At 38.5% G+C, this 15,628-nt stretch overlaps 1 long non-coding RNA gene across 12 annotated transcripts in view; it reads right to left on the bottom strand.

Annotated features, from left to right (window-relative positions):
* LOC123387001 overlaps positions 1 to 15,628 on the bottom strand; it is a 319,566-nt gene that overhangs the window by 148,052 nt on the left and 155,886 nt on the right. The window contains exon 11 of one of the 12 annotated variants that reach the window (XR_006601310.1): positions 8,613 to 9,393. The exons of the other annotated variants lie outside the window; for them this stretch is intronic. This is a non-coding gene — a long non-coding RNA (uncharacterized LOC123387001). Of the gene's footprint in view, positions 1 to 8,612; positions 9,394 to 15,628 lie in introns of those variants that run through there. 12 annotated transcript variants of the gene reach the window in all.

The raw sequence follows: 15,628 nt of genomic DNA, 5'->3' as shown, positions 1-15,628 counted from the left end.
TTAATCAAGAAATCATGTCAGTTAAAATTCAAAATACATCTCAGGAGGGAGCACTTTCATTTAGTTGTCTGAAGACCTTTCAGCAATGTTGGGATAGCCCTAATGAGAGAATCTGCATGAGGAAAACCCTGCCTTTCCCTTAGCCAAAAAAATTTCTGGTCTGCAACAATCCTTTTCTTTTGCTAAAACCTCCTTGCCCCACCTTCTTTCCCATGAACACCTTCCATTTTGTGTGACACAACTGGAGCATCTCTCTAACCGCTAGATGAGATGCTGCCCAATTTGCAAATCACTTATCAAAGACAATTAGATCTTCAAATGTACTCATTTGAATTTCTGTTCTTTAACAGACTGTAGACTGCAGTGGGCATGTGAAAATTTATAATCGGATATTGCCTACGTAAGTCAAAACATACACGTTTTACCTGTACTATAAATTTTCCTTTCTATAAATTCTCCTTTCTAGGGTGCGGAGAATAGAAAAGCATTAATGAAAATAGAAGGTGAAAATATTAAGGCATTTGCTAAAATATTGGTGAAAATATTAAGGCATTTGCTAAAACATTATACTATGATAAAAATGTTATTTAATAATATATATTATATATAAATATATTTATAGATACAGAAATACTTTATAAATATTTTGTAATATTTATATTTATATATAAATCAAAATATTTATAATTATATAATTTATATAAAATATATATTTATATGAAAACCTTTTTATATAAAATATTTGATTTATATAATACTTAAATATTTATAAAATATTTATGTTTTTATATATGTGTGTGTGTGTATATATATATATATATATATATATATATATATAAAACATGTGTATGTTAAGGAAAAAAATGAGCTTAGGAGAAAATGAGGGAAAGAAATGCCTAGAATACTGAGAAAATAGTAAGTTCAGCCCTTAAGTCAGAGAGGAAAAAAAAAAGCAAAACAGTTTTTATTCCTAGGTTGATTTGAGCAACTGTCTCAAAATATAGACTCCTGGTTTTCATTTTGTGGTTCCAATGATGCTCTTTGGAGGGGTCTATTAGGGTGTTCTGAGACCTAATTTCTAATTGGCAGGCAGTGGGGGTAGGGTATGCCTACACCAAAAAGTAATGTTCTGACATCAGCTGGGTGTCCTACAATTCAACTCAGTTCTGATACTATCCACCCAGAAATAGGATCAGATCCCAAAGATGAAGTGTTCAATCCTACAAGAATGTTCCCCTGCTTCAGACACTAGTTTTAAGTCCAGGTTACCTGCACTTCTGACCAACGAACTATAAATCAAAGTTTCCCACAAGCCCCTCCTCAAGTTCCATTAATTTGCTAGCGCAGCTCATTGAACTCAGAGAAACATTTTACTTACTCGATCACCGGTTTATTGTAAAAGGATATAATTCAGGAACTGCTAGATGGACAAGGGTAATGGAGCTTCCATGCCCTTTCAAGGTACCCTTCTCTCCCCACATCTCCATGTGATCACCTAGTATTTTATATATATATATATATATATATATATATTTATACTATTATTTGCTACCCAGATGCTCTCTGAAACCTGCCTTTTTGGGTTCTGATGGGTTCTCCATTACCTAGGTCTGATTGATTAAATCATTGTCCATTGAACACAGAACTCAGCTTCCAGCTTCCAGCCCCTCTCCACTCCCTATAGGTCCAGGGTGGGTCTGAAGTCCAACCTTCTAATCACTGGCTACCAGCCCCATTCTTAGGAGCATTCTAAAAATCACCTCATTCACCCAGCACAAGGCTTTACTGCTCTCATCAATAGAAAATTCCACGAGTTTTAGAAACCCTGTGCCAGAAATGGGAACAAAGAACAGATATATAATTCTAATTATAAATCACAACATCACAGGATATAAAAACCATAAGCGATTCAACTCGGTGAGATGGTTTTGAGACATTTTTACCTGCCTCCTTCCATCTCAGATTTGTTCTCCAATTTTTGTAGTTTCAGCAGCCTTTGAGCCCAAGATTAAGAAAAACGCACACAGGTACCTTGCCCTTCCCCTCCCTATGTTCACTACCCTTCTCTATAAAAAGAAGAATGGAAGGAGGATATTATAGGGCTTAAAAGTGTTTAAAGAGGCTGAATCTTCATTTCCAAGTAGTAGAGGAGCCAAGGATCATTTAGAAAGGAAACTGTATGCCCTATTTGGGATTATGGATTTTGAATTCAAATCCAGTTCAGGAGGACGTACAGTATCTTTAAGTTAAAAGAGATGAGCAACCCAAGAAATCATCTACCTTGCTTGTAAGTAGATACTTTGATAGAGTTTGGGATGTTTTGTTTAGTTTCTGTCTGTGGTTTTATTTTGGTTTGATGGGGAAACAAAGGCAAAAGAAAAAAATCAAATCTCCTTACTGCTTACAACCCATTGACAAGTCCTTGAAACAGACAGAGTGACCTTCCTCTAGGAACACAGTAGCCTCGATGTTAATGCTTTGCTAAGAACGAGAGGCAATCTTAGCCAGACCACCAGGTGCCTGTAGGTCTTTTTTAACATATAAAGAGTCCTTTGGAAACTTTCTTTATCTCTTCCCCTACCCCCAGAGATCTATGTTGGCGATCATCCCTCAAGCATAGGGCTTACTGATATACATCTGAAGGGTATCATGACTAGGGTTTTATTAGACAGTAATGAACAACCTTCTCCTAACAATAGATAGCCCCTTCAGGATCCTGGAAACCTTGTTTCCAAAGTTCCTTAGAGATTTATGTTATTCCTAAGCCCTTCCCAACTGGAAAGCATATAATCAGTCACCTGTCACAACCCCAGTGCTGCTCTTTCTGACCAAGGGTCCTCTGCCTTTTAATAAAACCACCTTTTTGCACCAAAGGTGTCTCAAGAATTCTTTATTGGCTGTCAGCTCTAAACCCCGACATTTTACTACATCAGGTGTGACACTGTATAAAGTTTAATAAGAGATTTATTCTTTATCTTGGGAATGGTCACTGAAGGAGTTTATATACAAATTTAGAATAAACACACATCCATTTCTCTGAATTAGGATGTACCTGAGGGATGTTACTACCTGCACAATATACTCAGAGATCACCAATAAGGCAAAATAAGGCCAATCTGTGGGACCCAAGAATCTTTTAGAATTAAAAAGTATTTAAAACCTAATGCCTACTCTTCAAAATTTTAAAGCAGGGCAGTTTTTTTCAGGCAATATTAGTTAAACCTGATCATAGTTTGGAATCAGTATATGGTTATGGGGCCCTTAAAATAATATGACCATCGAGGCTGGTGACACTGCCTTCATACTAAGATTACAGGGGAAGAGCTGACTTCTGAGCAGTGCATTTCTAATGCTAGAAAACCTTTAGGGGCCAAACAGCCTGCCAAGGTGACAGGGAACAATGAGGAAAAATGGCTAAACATGGTGAGTAAACTGAAGAACTGTGGTCCTAGGGGAATGAGTGACAAGTCCCTTAAGCAATGTTTAGCATGTGTCAGGGAGAGGGAGTCCAGGTAGGAGGGCCCAGGTGGAGTTCAAGCTTTCCCCATAGAAAAAACCACACCCGGACCTGTGTCCATGGGACCACAGAAATTTATCATCAATGGTAACACTGTGACGAAGTGAGTTCTCAATTTTCTGGAACAATATGGCAAAAGAGAGTGTGCCCCTGACGCCAGTGCTAGACACCCAGCTAGTAGAAAGGTCAAGGGTCAATGAAGCACTGTGACAATAAGAGGAGTGACTGTATTTGTTTCATAAGTTTGAGAAGCATGGATCATACGCATAATTTCGACTCTTCAGGACTATGCAGGAGTCCTCAGTATTATTTTTTGGACACGACTGACACTATCCTTGACTATAATTATTGGCTTTCACAACTACTGGGACACGAATTCTATATACGATCACATAATTTATAGTATAATACACCAGTTGATTCAAATGAATCAATATTGGTAAAGACTGAAAATGTGCCAGCACCTAGTTAGTCCTGTATAAGTGCTCGCTATTATTTGCTGCATTTGTTTTCTCGTGCTGCTATGGGTTGGAAGAAAAATGCCCACAATGCTCAATTAAGCCCTTGATGTGTTTTAAAATAGAAAATCATAGAAAACCATTCATTCATTGTGCCCTACTTCACATGTGCTGGTGAATATTTTTATAAGTGATACAATGAACTATTTGATAACAGGCATTGAAAAAAGGACGAAGATTTTCAAACGATTACCTAGGCTACTTATGCTTTTAAAAGGCACTAAAAATGTGTAAGAGAAGTGAGAAGCAAGATTCTTACAAATTTTAGGTAACTTACCCCCCCAAAATAAAGTCACCTTTGGGCTATTACACATAAGAAACTCCTGTAAGAATCCTAAATGGATGTAACCTTCAGTAAAGGTTTTATCCTTTACTGAAGTCCTAAAATGTCATTCACAGACCTAGTTTTTAAATAGTTTTCCAATGACAGAAAAGTATTATTTCTCAGAAGTTTCTGAATGTTATAATTTTAAATAAGGCCCACTCAAGTTATTTTGAAATGCTACTCCAACCTAAGAAAAATAATCCTAGAGTGGGGTGCCTGGGTGGCTCAGTGAGTTAAAGCCTCTGCCTTCAAAAATTTAATTTAATTTAATTTAAAAAAAAAAAAAAAAAGCCTCTGCCTTAGCCTTAGGTCATGATCCCAGCATCCTGGGATGGAGCCCTGCATCAGGCTCCCAGCTCAGCGGGGAGCCTGCTTCTCCCCCTCTCTCTGCCTACCTCTCTGCCTACTTGTAATCTCTGTCAAATTAATAAGTAAAATCTTTAAAAAATAATAATAATAATCCTGGAGCATTAGAGATTCCTACAGCCATACATACAAGAAGAAAGGTTCAGTATTTTCAGGGGAAAAAAAAGGAATTTTATTTTTACCAACTAAAAAATATTTTTGCTATTACCACAACTTGTCTTCTATATGAATTTGTAAGGTTGATCTTAAAACTAAAGTCTATAGACAGGGTAAAGAAGGATATCTACATAACAATTAGTTGTTGTTGTTTTTTTTAAGATTTTATTTATTTTTTGACAGAAAGAGAGAAGGAACACAAGCAGGGGGAGTAGGAGTGGGAGAAGTAGGCTTCCAGGTTGAGCAGGGAGGCCGACGTGGAAATCGATCCCAGGACCCTGGGATCATGACCTGAGCCAAAGGCAGATGCTCAAGGTCTGAGCCACCCAGGCACCCAATCTACATGACAATTAGTAAGATAGATTTGAGAATGAAGAAACATTTGCAACCAAGATAAATTACTTTATCCTCCATCCCAGAAAACATGCATTTCTACCAAAAAGAATGTCACTAAAACCAATAAACAGTTCTTAATTTTCTCCAACTGGAGGGGCAGTGGTGCTACCGTCTGGCATAAACTTCTGCAGAGTCCCCTTACAGGCTCCCGGCCCTTATTGGTGTCCCTTGACAAACCTCTTAGCCACACAGGTAAAATGTCTAAAATAATAGTCTGATCACGTCTCTCCTATTTCAAGTATGTCCCTGGATTTCAATCCCCTGCAAACTAAAATCCAAATCCTTCAGCCTTACACACGGTCCCCACTACGACACAGACAGATGCACTGATTTTCAAAACTTAGCTCTGCTCCTCCTTTCCCATACTTTCTGCGTGAGCAATTTAGAACAGCTTAGTGCATCTCAAGCGTACCCTACTGCTTACAGGTCCACATGATCCGGCAGCTCCTGTCATTTACAAATCAGGTCCCCTCTCCAGGGATGCTCCCCTGTTCTTACTCTTGCCCCAAGCCACCCTCCTGTACACACCTGTGTTCTGTGTGGATCATTCCTTCTCCAATTTCAAAATCCAATTTAAGAGCTGCCTTCTTCCAAAAGGGCTTTACTGTCACCTGCCCTTCTGAAATCTCAGAGGAGAAATCATCATTCTCTGCTCTGTGGAACTTTGTTTCCTCTAGATGTGCTCCTTATTGCACTTTTCCCATGCTCCTGAGTATATTCCTTCTCCTGCATTAGATTCTGAGCTTCTTGTAGGCAGAGTCCCTGCCTGACTTGTATTTACCCCAGAACCTGGCACTCCATCATGGGTCTGCTTGATTGGCTAGATACAAAGGAAACTTCTGTCCGCTTCCAAGTCACAAAAGAACTCTGAGCCCTGTTGTTCTGTAATTGATGAAAGGCCTTTATCAATACTAAGCCATTGAACAAAGAGGCTCTTCTGAAAATATTAGAACGATCTTCCCTTATTTAAATTTCCAGAAACTCCCAATAGCAAGCCTATAGGCGGTCTCTGACCAAATCACACAAACCTATTTCCCTTTCCGGACTTTCATAATTTCTAAGGGCAGATGCAAGGAGAGAAATACAAATGCTTCTTCAGATAAAGGTTGTGAGCCTGCTTTAAATCACTTAGAAGCTCTGCTCTATGGGGCAAAAAATCATACTGAAACAAAACGTTTTTACCAAGAATGGAATTTCTAAGATACTACATCCTTCAAAGTGACAACATAATGGCAAATTATGACCCACCAAACTCAGAGGAGCAACATAATATCTGAAGAAATGCAGATCAAAGCAATGCTGAGCATGAGTATTGTTCATGGAAAATTAACAAGGTAATCACCCAGGCTTCTGAGTGTTGAATCACTTGGTACCTGATGGAGGGCCAATCCTAGCAAAGAGAAGTGAATCGTCTTAAAATGTCCCAGGCCAACCATGAGTTGATGTATTATGACAAGAATCATCAATACCCAATATATAGGTGTTTGTATACATATGCTGAGGACTGCAGAAGGAAGGTCTCATGAATAATGCTCATGTCTAATTCTTGCTTTCAATGAGTTTATAGTCTGGAAAGGGAAATAAGGCTTAAACAGAGAAAATCAAATGACACACGATGTGCTTTTCGAACACAATGCAAGGTGACAAAAGATTATATTTCTGCTTGATTCTTTCCACCAGCATTGACTGAGTGTAACTGAATACCTAATTCTTTGTCTCAGAATGTTACAGACCATAGGAACAATGAGATTTCAGAGGAAAGAGATGTCCATATGTGCATCTGTCGTAGAAAACTCCAGGGAGAGATTCAAACTGAGTATTCAGAAGTAGGTAGTATTTAGATTTGCAGAGGAAGGAAAAAAAAAAAAGGAAAATGGCCACAAAGTAGGAAAATGGGTGTGAATCAAAACACAGTACCAGTTCCTATTTTTAATTTTTATTCCAAGTCTATAATGGCTTGGGTTTGCTGTGTGTCAAGTCCCAGACTAGTTGTATCTATACCCTGTGCAACTCACCATTACTTCATGCTTAACACTGATTCTTCAACATTACTGCGCTCTCTAATTCTACCCACCTTCTTGTCTTCCTAACAAAAGAAAAGGGACAGAAGAAACCTTTCTTGAATTAAGAGATGTACCCTATAAATGACCCGCATGTGTGTTCATGGACTATGTGAAGAGAGATGGACCCTCAAAAATAATCTGGTTCAAATGCTTATTTGCTGAAAAGTTTAAACATCCGCTGCAGCTAATAGGCTCATCTAATAAACACACTCAACAACTCCATAAATAGCATATATTTCTATTTGCTTCTTGGCAATTGCTTTCACCCAACTTGTTCAAAGCTCTTCAAAGACAGGGAGCCAGACTTTCCACAGTTCTAAATCATTCCCTAGAGGTAATTTGGGTGGTTAAGGAGGTACATGAATTCTTTCAGGCCACAAGGGGCCCATTTACTGAGTATATAGTGAAAAAGCAAAGGGGAAACAAAATTCTGCTGTGCCCCAACAATAGGTGAGAACTCTTCCCTGGGCCTTTGGGCCACATCACACTCCCTCCAGCATGCTGATTAGTACAGAGGAAGTAGAATTTTGCCTTTTCGTTTTAGAAAACCCAAGGAACATGTCCACCGATGACTGACACTCTTATTCTGAAATCATTTCTTCACTATTTAAATCTTGTGTAAGAAAAACTTCCAGCTGTAACTGTAGCAGCCTTTCAAAAACATTGACAATAAAGATGAATCAACAGAACAATTTCAATGATAAACTGTATTCGAAGTTTAGAAATATCAATTTTTGGTTAATTGTATTGTTCCTACACACAGATTTTATTTTGCCTTGCTTAAATATGAGGCAATTTGCAAAGACGACGACCTGCCCCAAAGGCCTCCTACAGACATGTCAAGGGTTTACAGACTTATTCAATTCTGATCTTGAAAGCACCTTGGAGTATCATTTAGCCTTGAGAAAGCAGATTCAGACAAGTACCCACTGAGAGGCTAAAAAATTAAGATCCTCTTCTCCAGCTGGATTTGTGCATAACTCCTGCTAAAGCCAGGGCAAATCTGAATCATAATGAGAAGATCATGTCCTTCAACTAGTTTCCGGGGGCTGAAAAACATTAAGATTTATGCTTCAGCCTAGCCCCCTACTCTTGTCTTGTCAAGTCTATTTTTAAATCTCCAATCATTAGAAAATGACTGTTTAGAATTTTTTTCACTTAATTGCTTCAAATATTTATAACCATTGGTGAAACTGCATGTACCTAAGGAGAGAAAGGCAAGAATATGGAGAAAATGACAGGGTTCGCACCACAGGATTTTCTTACCATTAAGAATGGATTCTTACCATTAAGCTGCTCTATTTTGGAAAATAAAATTTTATCAAAATAACCAGTGACAAGACTTATATATTCTATAAAGGTGTTTAAAGGGCATCTACAAATTAGGCTGATCCAGTATATCGTCAGGTTAAGATGAGGAAAGCTCAAGAAAGGGTAAGCACTTACAGAGATGTGGGAAGAGCTGAAGACAAGAAAAATTAAGGCAACCAGAAAACAGGGAGTTGCTATCATTTTTAGGGCAGGTGAGCAAAGAGAGCACAGGGTATTATAGAAGGCAGGGAGAGAAAGCCTGCACATGTGAGCAGGAACCAGGCAGAAGCAACTAGGAGGGAGTGGCTTTGTGACTGGATCTAGAACGTCGCATGAGGTGAAGCCTTGGTCTGAAGCACCACGAGAAGCACCGCAGGCTTCTTCCCAACACCACCTGCCAAAGTTCTGGCAGTCCCTCCCTTTGGCCAAACCTAATCAGAAACCAGTGGGCAGTGTGGTTTCCAGAAATCAGGCTCCCTGTGAACCAGAGCAGTGTAGGTAGAGGAAGAAAGGGGAATGGATCCGAGAGTGACAGGCAAATGTTTAGCACCGTGTATCCTGTCTGCTCTCCAGCAACCATCCTCGCACTCGTACTGAAGTTTCCTGTTTCCTACAACAGCAACTGCTCATTGCTGCCTATCATGGTGCAACCATCCTTCATACAAACAAAAAACGCTCACCCTCTCCAGAAAGGGAGAAGGTCTCCATCAGCGTTCATCAGGCGCCCCAAGGGTAGCACTCCTTATGTGAAATAGAAGAAGGGAAAAGAGGAAAAAAGAAATGAATGGTTAATATTGTCCATGTCCTTCAGCCAAACAGCACCAGCAAAACAAGTTAAACAAGTTGGGTTTATTACTCCCTTCATTGAGGGAGAACACGAAGTATAGGGAACCAAGAGATGCCTGAGTCAAGAAGATGTTTAAAAAAAACCCATCATCGAACAGGATTTGGGTTTTTACTGGGTAATTTGGGGAGGGTCTGAGGAAACAGGGATTTAACTTAGGTGGAGTGCTGTTCGAAAACAGGGGCAATTCCATGACCAGGTGTCTCAATGAATAGTATCTACAGGGAGAACAAACTAGGAGGAGGATAAATCTGTAACAGAAAAAGCTGTCGTAGTCACTCTTATCTGGGAGAGAGGGCTGTGTGGTGGTTTGTGGCCTGATGACTGTCCTTGCTTTTGTTTCATTGATTATGGTCTCAGGGTGACCATAATCTGACATTAACTTTCTGTGAGATTATGTCCAACAAGAGAACAACATGGCTTCACTGTGAGTATCAAACCAGTTACCAGACATCAGAAGCTACTTTTTTCCTTTCTTAATATACACAAAACTTATATTCATATTTTTAAATATATATATATATATATATATATATAATATGCATCTCTTTTCTGTCTTCTTTTCTGTATGTGGTCATGAGAAGTAATTAATATTTTAATACATCCATCTTCTAACACACATTCCATGTTTGTTCCTCTTGACCTTAGCTACCACCTTGACAGTAGAGATTCTCTACCTGGTACAGTGACCCAAAGGTAAGCCTTTGACTGCCTTTGACAGTCCAGCCTTTATTGGCTTGTCCTAATCTCCCATTAACCCCACTATTGTATGTGAAAGTCCTAAGTCCCCAGTGAATCCTCTAAGATCCATTTGTCTCCACTGCAAAAGCAATCCAACTTTTCCTCATCAAATGGAATAAGTCATCTCACCCAGGTTAGCAACCTCTTTCTCTATGTACTGTATTGGTTCGGTGGTATGAGGAGCCCCAAGAGGCCAGATTCTAGTCTCAACTCCATTTCAACTCAAGGAAACCATCTTCACACCACCTCCCACAGCTCCAGTAGAAGCCTACTTTCTTGGTAACAAAATCCTCTGAGACATCTAAAACTCAGGTTGTGGAAATGAGAGCAAAAGTCACTAGAAACAAAAACTGTGAGGGAGGGAGTAGTTCTTAGATTTAATAGTGAAAGGAACCATTCCTATACCTCCCTCTTCGGTTATGGGAGAAAGAGCACTGGATATTAGCAATCAATTCAAAGCACGTATAGCATCTTATAGGACAGCCACACCAACACATGGTGTATCATAGGCACCTGGAGACATACTGGGTTTTCAATAGGCCAGTTCATAGTTCTATGAAGCCAACTTTTTCTAGGTGACAAGGTAAATGTAGGACTAGAGGATACTGTGGCCCTCTGGCTCACTTCTGCTATGAATTATTTCCTTGGTCCCATACACAGTTGTGTGGGATAACTTTATTCTGAATAAGTCATTCCATAAGTCTACCAATGGTACACTGTCAGAAGCATTTTTCACAGAGAGGCTAGATGACATGCACAAGGAACTCTTTGAACTATTTTTGTAATCTTCAGTAGGTCTGAAATTAATCAGGAATAAAAAGTTTAAAAGTAAAGAAAGCTAGGTAGGGGAAGAAGAGCTGTTCCTGCCAACAAGAAGACTCAGGAGGAAATAGAATTCAATGTTTAACAGATTCAGGGAGAAATGTGTTATATTAATCAAAACTGCATACCTTCTTTATGTTCAAAATAAGTAATTATTAAACACACGGATGTAATATAGCATTTTAACTTATTTGAAATTGTCTTGAATTATAGACTTTTCTTTTCCCAATCAGGCCTACTCAAAATACTATTTCAAGTATTTTTTGTTTTTTCTTTTACTTATTTGGTTTATTCTCTTATTACCAGGGAAACATCTTCTCTATAGATTTAGTTCTGTATGCAGGTTTTTCTTAAACTTTTGAGGAGGATTATTTTTGACAGGGGCATTCATTTTCCAAAAAGAGTAAAATTTAAATAACAAAGCAAATTCACTCATTCTTAATGAATTCATAAGGAACTTGTATTCTTTTCCCTTTTATAATTTTTTTTTTTAGTTGCTCTATTTTCACTAACTGCTTGTCTGATTGTTCTCTAGGTTGGCAATCAGCCCTATCCCTTCAACTTGCAACTTGAACCTGCTCTACCTATGATAAAGTGCTCAGCAGATGAACCAGTGTGTAGTACTGGTGCTCTATTATATTTTTATTTTCACAAGAAGGTACCATCTCTTTTGGCAGAAGGAGAGACTTTTTTTTTTTTTGCCCATTTACAAAAGGAATTACACTTAGATACCTGAATTAACTGGTTCTCTATTTCCAATTTATTCTAATCACATTTTAGCATCTTCAATTGACTGGTATCTCGAATAGCCACCCAACTGAACTGCTCTTTAATTTAGCATTAGTGAAGAAGGAATCTAATTATGAGACTGAGACAGTCTAGTGCCTGACACCACTTGTCCATTATTTTTTTTTAAATAATGCAATGCTCAACTGTGTTCACTTGAGGTTTCTTGGCAATCCAATTCTTAAGCTGAAGAAGGATCACTGGTGAGTGACAAGGAAGGCAGAACAAGAAAGCAGAGGTGACCACTAGATAAAAAAGCCAGGAGACAATGCTAAATGCCTTGAGGAATTTAGACTTGAACTTGGTGCACTGAGGAGCCAGGAAAAGACATCAGATAGGGGACTGGTTTGGACAGACTGGCATTTTCAAAATTTATTCAAAATGACAAGGTTCTTTTCAATATGCAAATATACTTTAGAAGTTAAGTCTGTGTCACTCAAACTTGCAGTGAGCTATTTTGATCTGCTAATCAGAGGGCAGCTGGAGAGGACTAGGTTTTGAGGAGGTGGAGATGGGCAGTACCAAAAATAGATTTTGTCTATTTTTGATGTGCTGTCTACAGCACATCACTGCGGAAATTGTTCCCCAGCCACCTGGAATAAATGCTAGAAGTCGTATGTATCTATGAGTTTAAGGCCAGTATGCACAATGTTGCCCCAGGATATGGTCCTAAAACAAGGCTTCATTTTTTTTAATTAAATAAATTTGGGGATTAGACTGATTGGAATGTGATTCAATCACAAAATATTATGAGTGAGGGGCCCTAAACATACAAGCTAGCTCAGGACAATACCTAATCTGACCAGCTCACACCATGTCTTCCAAAAAGTAAACCCTTCCCTGATAGAAAGCTACTAAATATACTACCATTATACTTTAAAAAGCAGGCTTTCAAAGAACAAAGCCAGAATTTGTCCAAGCCAGGGCTGACATCTTTTCAGTTACTTTTCGAAACTTTAAGAATGCATAACTGACAAGGGCACCTGGGTGGCTCAGTCAGTTGAGGGTCCGACTCTTGATTTTGGCTTAGGTCATGATCTAATGGGTTGAGACACTGAGCCCTGCACTGGGTGCCACACGAGGCAGGGAGTCTGTTTGAGATTCTCTCTCTCCCTCTGCCCCTCCTCACCACTTGCACTCTCTTTATCTCTCTCAATAAATAAATAAATAAATAAATATCTTTAAAAAAAGAAAAAGAAAAAAGAATGTGTAACTCACATTCAAAGATTTTTTACCCCCCCTTTTTTTTGGCCTTTCTCTTTCCACCATCGTAGAACCTGTGGAGGCCTGCTGGGAACGGGACTCCTGTAGAGACAACTGTGTCTGGAAGGCTGTGGTCCAAGGCCATTTTTGCTAGTTATAAACAGGGTGTCTGGAAACAGAGGAGCACACAACTCTTTGCAAGACCAAAGGGGTTTATGCTCTAGATGAAACTGAATTCTAGCTAGGCAAGAGATGTGCTTATGTGTACAAAGTAAAGAACAACACAGTGACTCCTGGTGGCAACAGAACAAAGCTAGAGTAAACTGGGGGAAAGGAACTCAAGCTCATGGAAATGGTGAATTCCAGCACGGTTCATGCCGAATTCCAAAGAAACCTTCCAGCTAGAGCCACTGGTCCCAGAATCCATGTGATGTTGTTACCCTCAAGGATTTAAACTTACTGAAAAGTAAATAAATAGAGGGGTAGACTTGTTCTCTTGTTAAAATTTTTTTTAAATTTATTTCCTATATATTATTTCTTGATAAAAGTAAAATATCTCTGTGATACCTTTATAAGCAACTCTCATTTTGAACTGGTAATTTGTGCATCCAGCTTACGCTCAGCAAAGCATGAATCATATAGATCCCATTATGTGATTATGCAAATGCACACTAAATATACAATTACAAGCATATATGGGCAGTGAAATTTAATTAATTATTATGACTTAGCTCACTTGCCCAATGTAGTTTTATTAACTAACAGTCCACAGATGTGTTTCCTCTCTTGATTCATTTACATTTTAATACCATGTAGAAATGATAAATTATCCTAACAGCAGATGATAAAAACAGATGGAATAAACATAATTGAACCCAAGATGATTTACATAGGTTTGAATTGAATAGTTTGTGTATTTAAGTCAGTATTAAATGCTGTACTCTTGTATTGTGGCTATTTAGGAAGAATTTCACACACACACACACACACACACACACACACACACACATACACACAAACACACAGAGACATTCAAGTCAGCCAAGGGCATTTAAAAATGAATATTTAAAGGCTATTAAATAGCTTTTAAATTGATGAACAATCTCTAATTATATTTAAAGGTATAAATATTAAAAGAAAAATGGGATCAAAAGGATCAGACAGAGTAACCTAGAGATTATAAAAATTATCAATAAACACTAATGCTAAGTGAAGTGAACATTTGACACATTACCAGGTATAAATGAAAATCTCAGCCACTTATAGATTACATTGTCTCCTGGAGGGCTGCATTCCAAACTTAAATAATTGATGATCTTCCTAAAGATGAAATCTAAAACCATCAGAATCACTTCATTCCATTCCAAAATAGTATTTGTGCATGTGTACGTGTGTATGCATCCCCATGTCTATTAACGGGCATACATTTGAATTGACATACAGAACTATTACTCCTGATTCTTTGAAATCCCATCAAATAAAACTGCAATTACATCAAAAAGTCAATATTGGGAGCATCAAATTTCCCTGATGTCGAAAAAGTGAAGAAAACTTGTTCTGATTTGTCAAAAAAAGATTACAGGAATAGCAGAGGACAGGAACTGGTTACCAGAAAATGACTGCTCAGTGGTCCATGGAAAGCCTTCTTTCCCCTGTTTATATCATACGATATTCCTGGCAGAATCCTCCTTTGGCAGGAAATAGAGGATTATAAATGTGTGGACTTCAAACTACCTTCTTTCTCCTTGAACAGTTATTTTCACCATAATTCATCTCTCGGGTGGTGTCCTCAACCTTAATACTTTACTTCTAGCTTTATGTGCATGGTGTTAAAAGAAAGTGGCTAAAATTGTGTGGAAAATGAGAAGAGCATTTTCTTCTCTCTATTTTTTTTTAAAGATCTTATTTATTGATTTGTCAGAGAGAGCACGCAAGCAGGAGGAGCAGCAGGCAGAGGGAGAAGCAGGCGCCTCGCTGAGCAAGGATCTCCATGCAGGAGCGGGTCATGACCTGAACCGAAGGCAGATGCTTAACTGACTAAACCACCCGACAGAGAAGAGCATTTTCTAAAATCGAATTATTTTAGGGTCAAATATGGAATTTTTTTTTAACATTAAGGATAGGTATTTCTATTCAGAGGTTCATCTTGCCATATTGCAGGAAAGGATTTTTTTTTTTAGCCCTGGACTGCCGTTGGGATTCAGAGGTATTTGATTTGTTTGTTTGTTTTGTTTCATTAACATATAATGTATTACTTGTTTCAGGGGTACAGGTCTGTGAATCATCAGTCTTACACAATTCACAGCACTCACCATAGCACATACCCTCCCAGTGTCTATCCCTCAGTTACCCCATCTCTCTTCCCCCTTCCCCTCCAGCAACCCTCAGTTTGTTTCCTGAGATTAAGAGTCTTTTATGGCTTATGTCCCTCTCTGGTTTCATCTTGTTTCACTTGTCCCTCTCTTTCCCTGTGATCCTCTGTTTTGTTTCTCAAATTCCTCATAGCAGCAAGATCATATGATAATTGACTTTCTCTGATTTACTTATTTCGCTTAGCATAGTACCCTCTAGTTCAAAGGT

The sequence above is a fragment of the Mustela putorius genome, unplaced genomic scaffold (assembly GCF_011764305.1).
Source record: "Mustela putorius furo isolate JIRA1106 unplaced genomic scaffold, ASM1176430v1.1 tig00003845_pilon_pilon_pilon, whole genome shotgun sequence".
NCBI classification, from domain to species: Eukaryota; Metazoa; Chordata; class Mammalia; order Carnivora; family Mustelidae; genus Mustela; species Mustela putorius.
The sequence above is the reverse complement of the archived record's forward strand: the minus strand, read 5'-3'. Positions and strand labels throughout refer to the sequence as shown.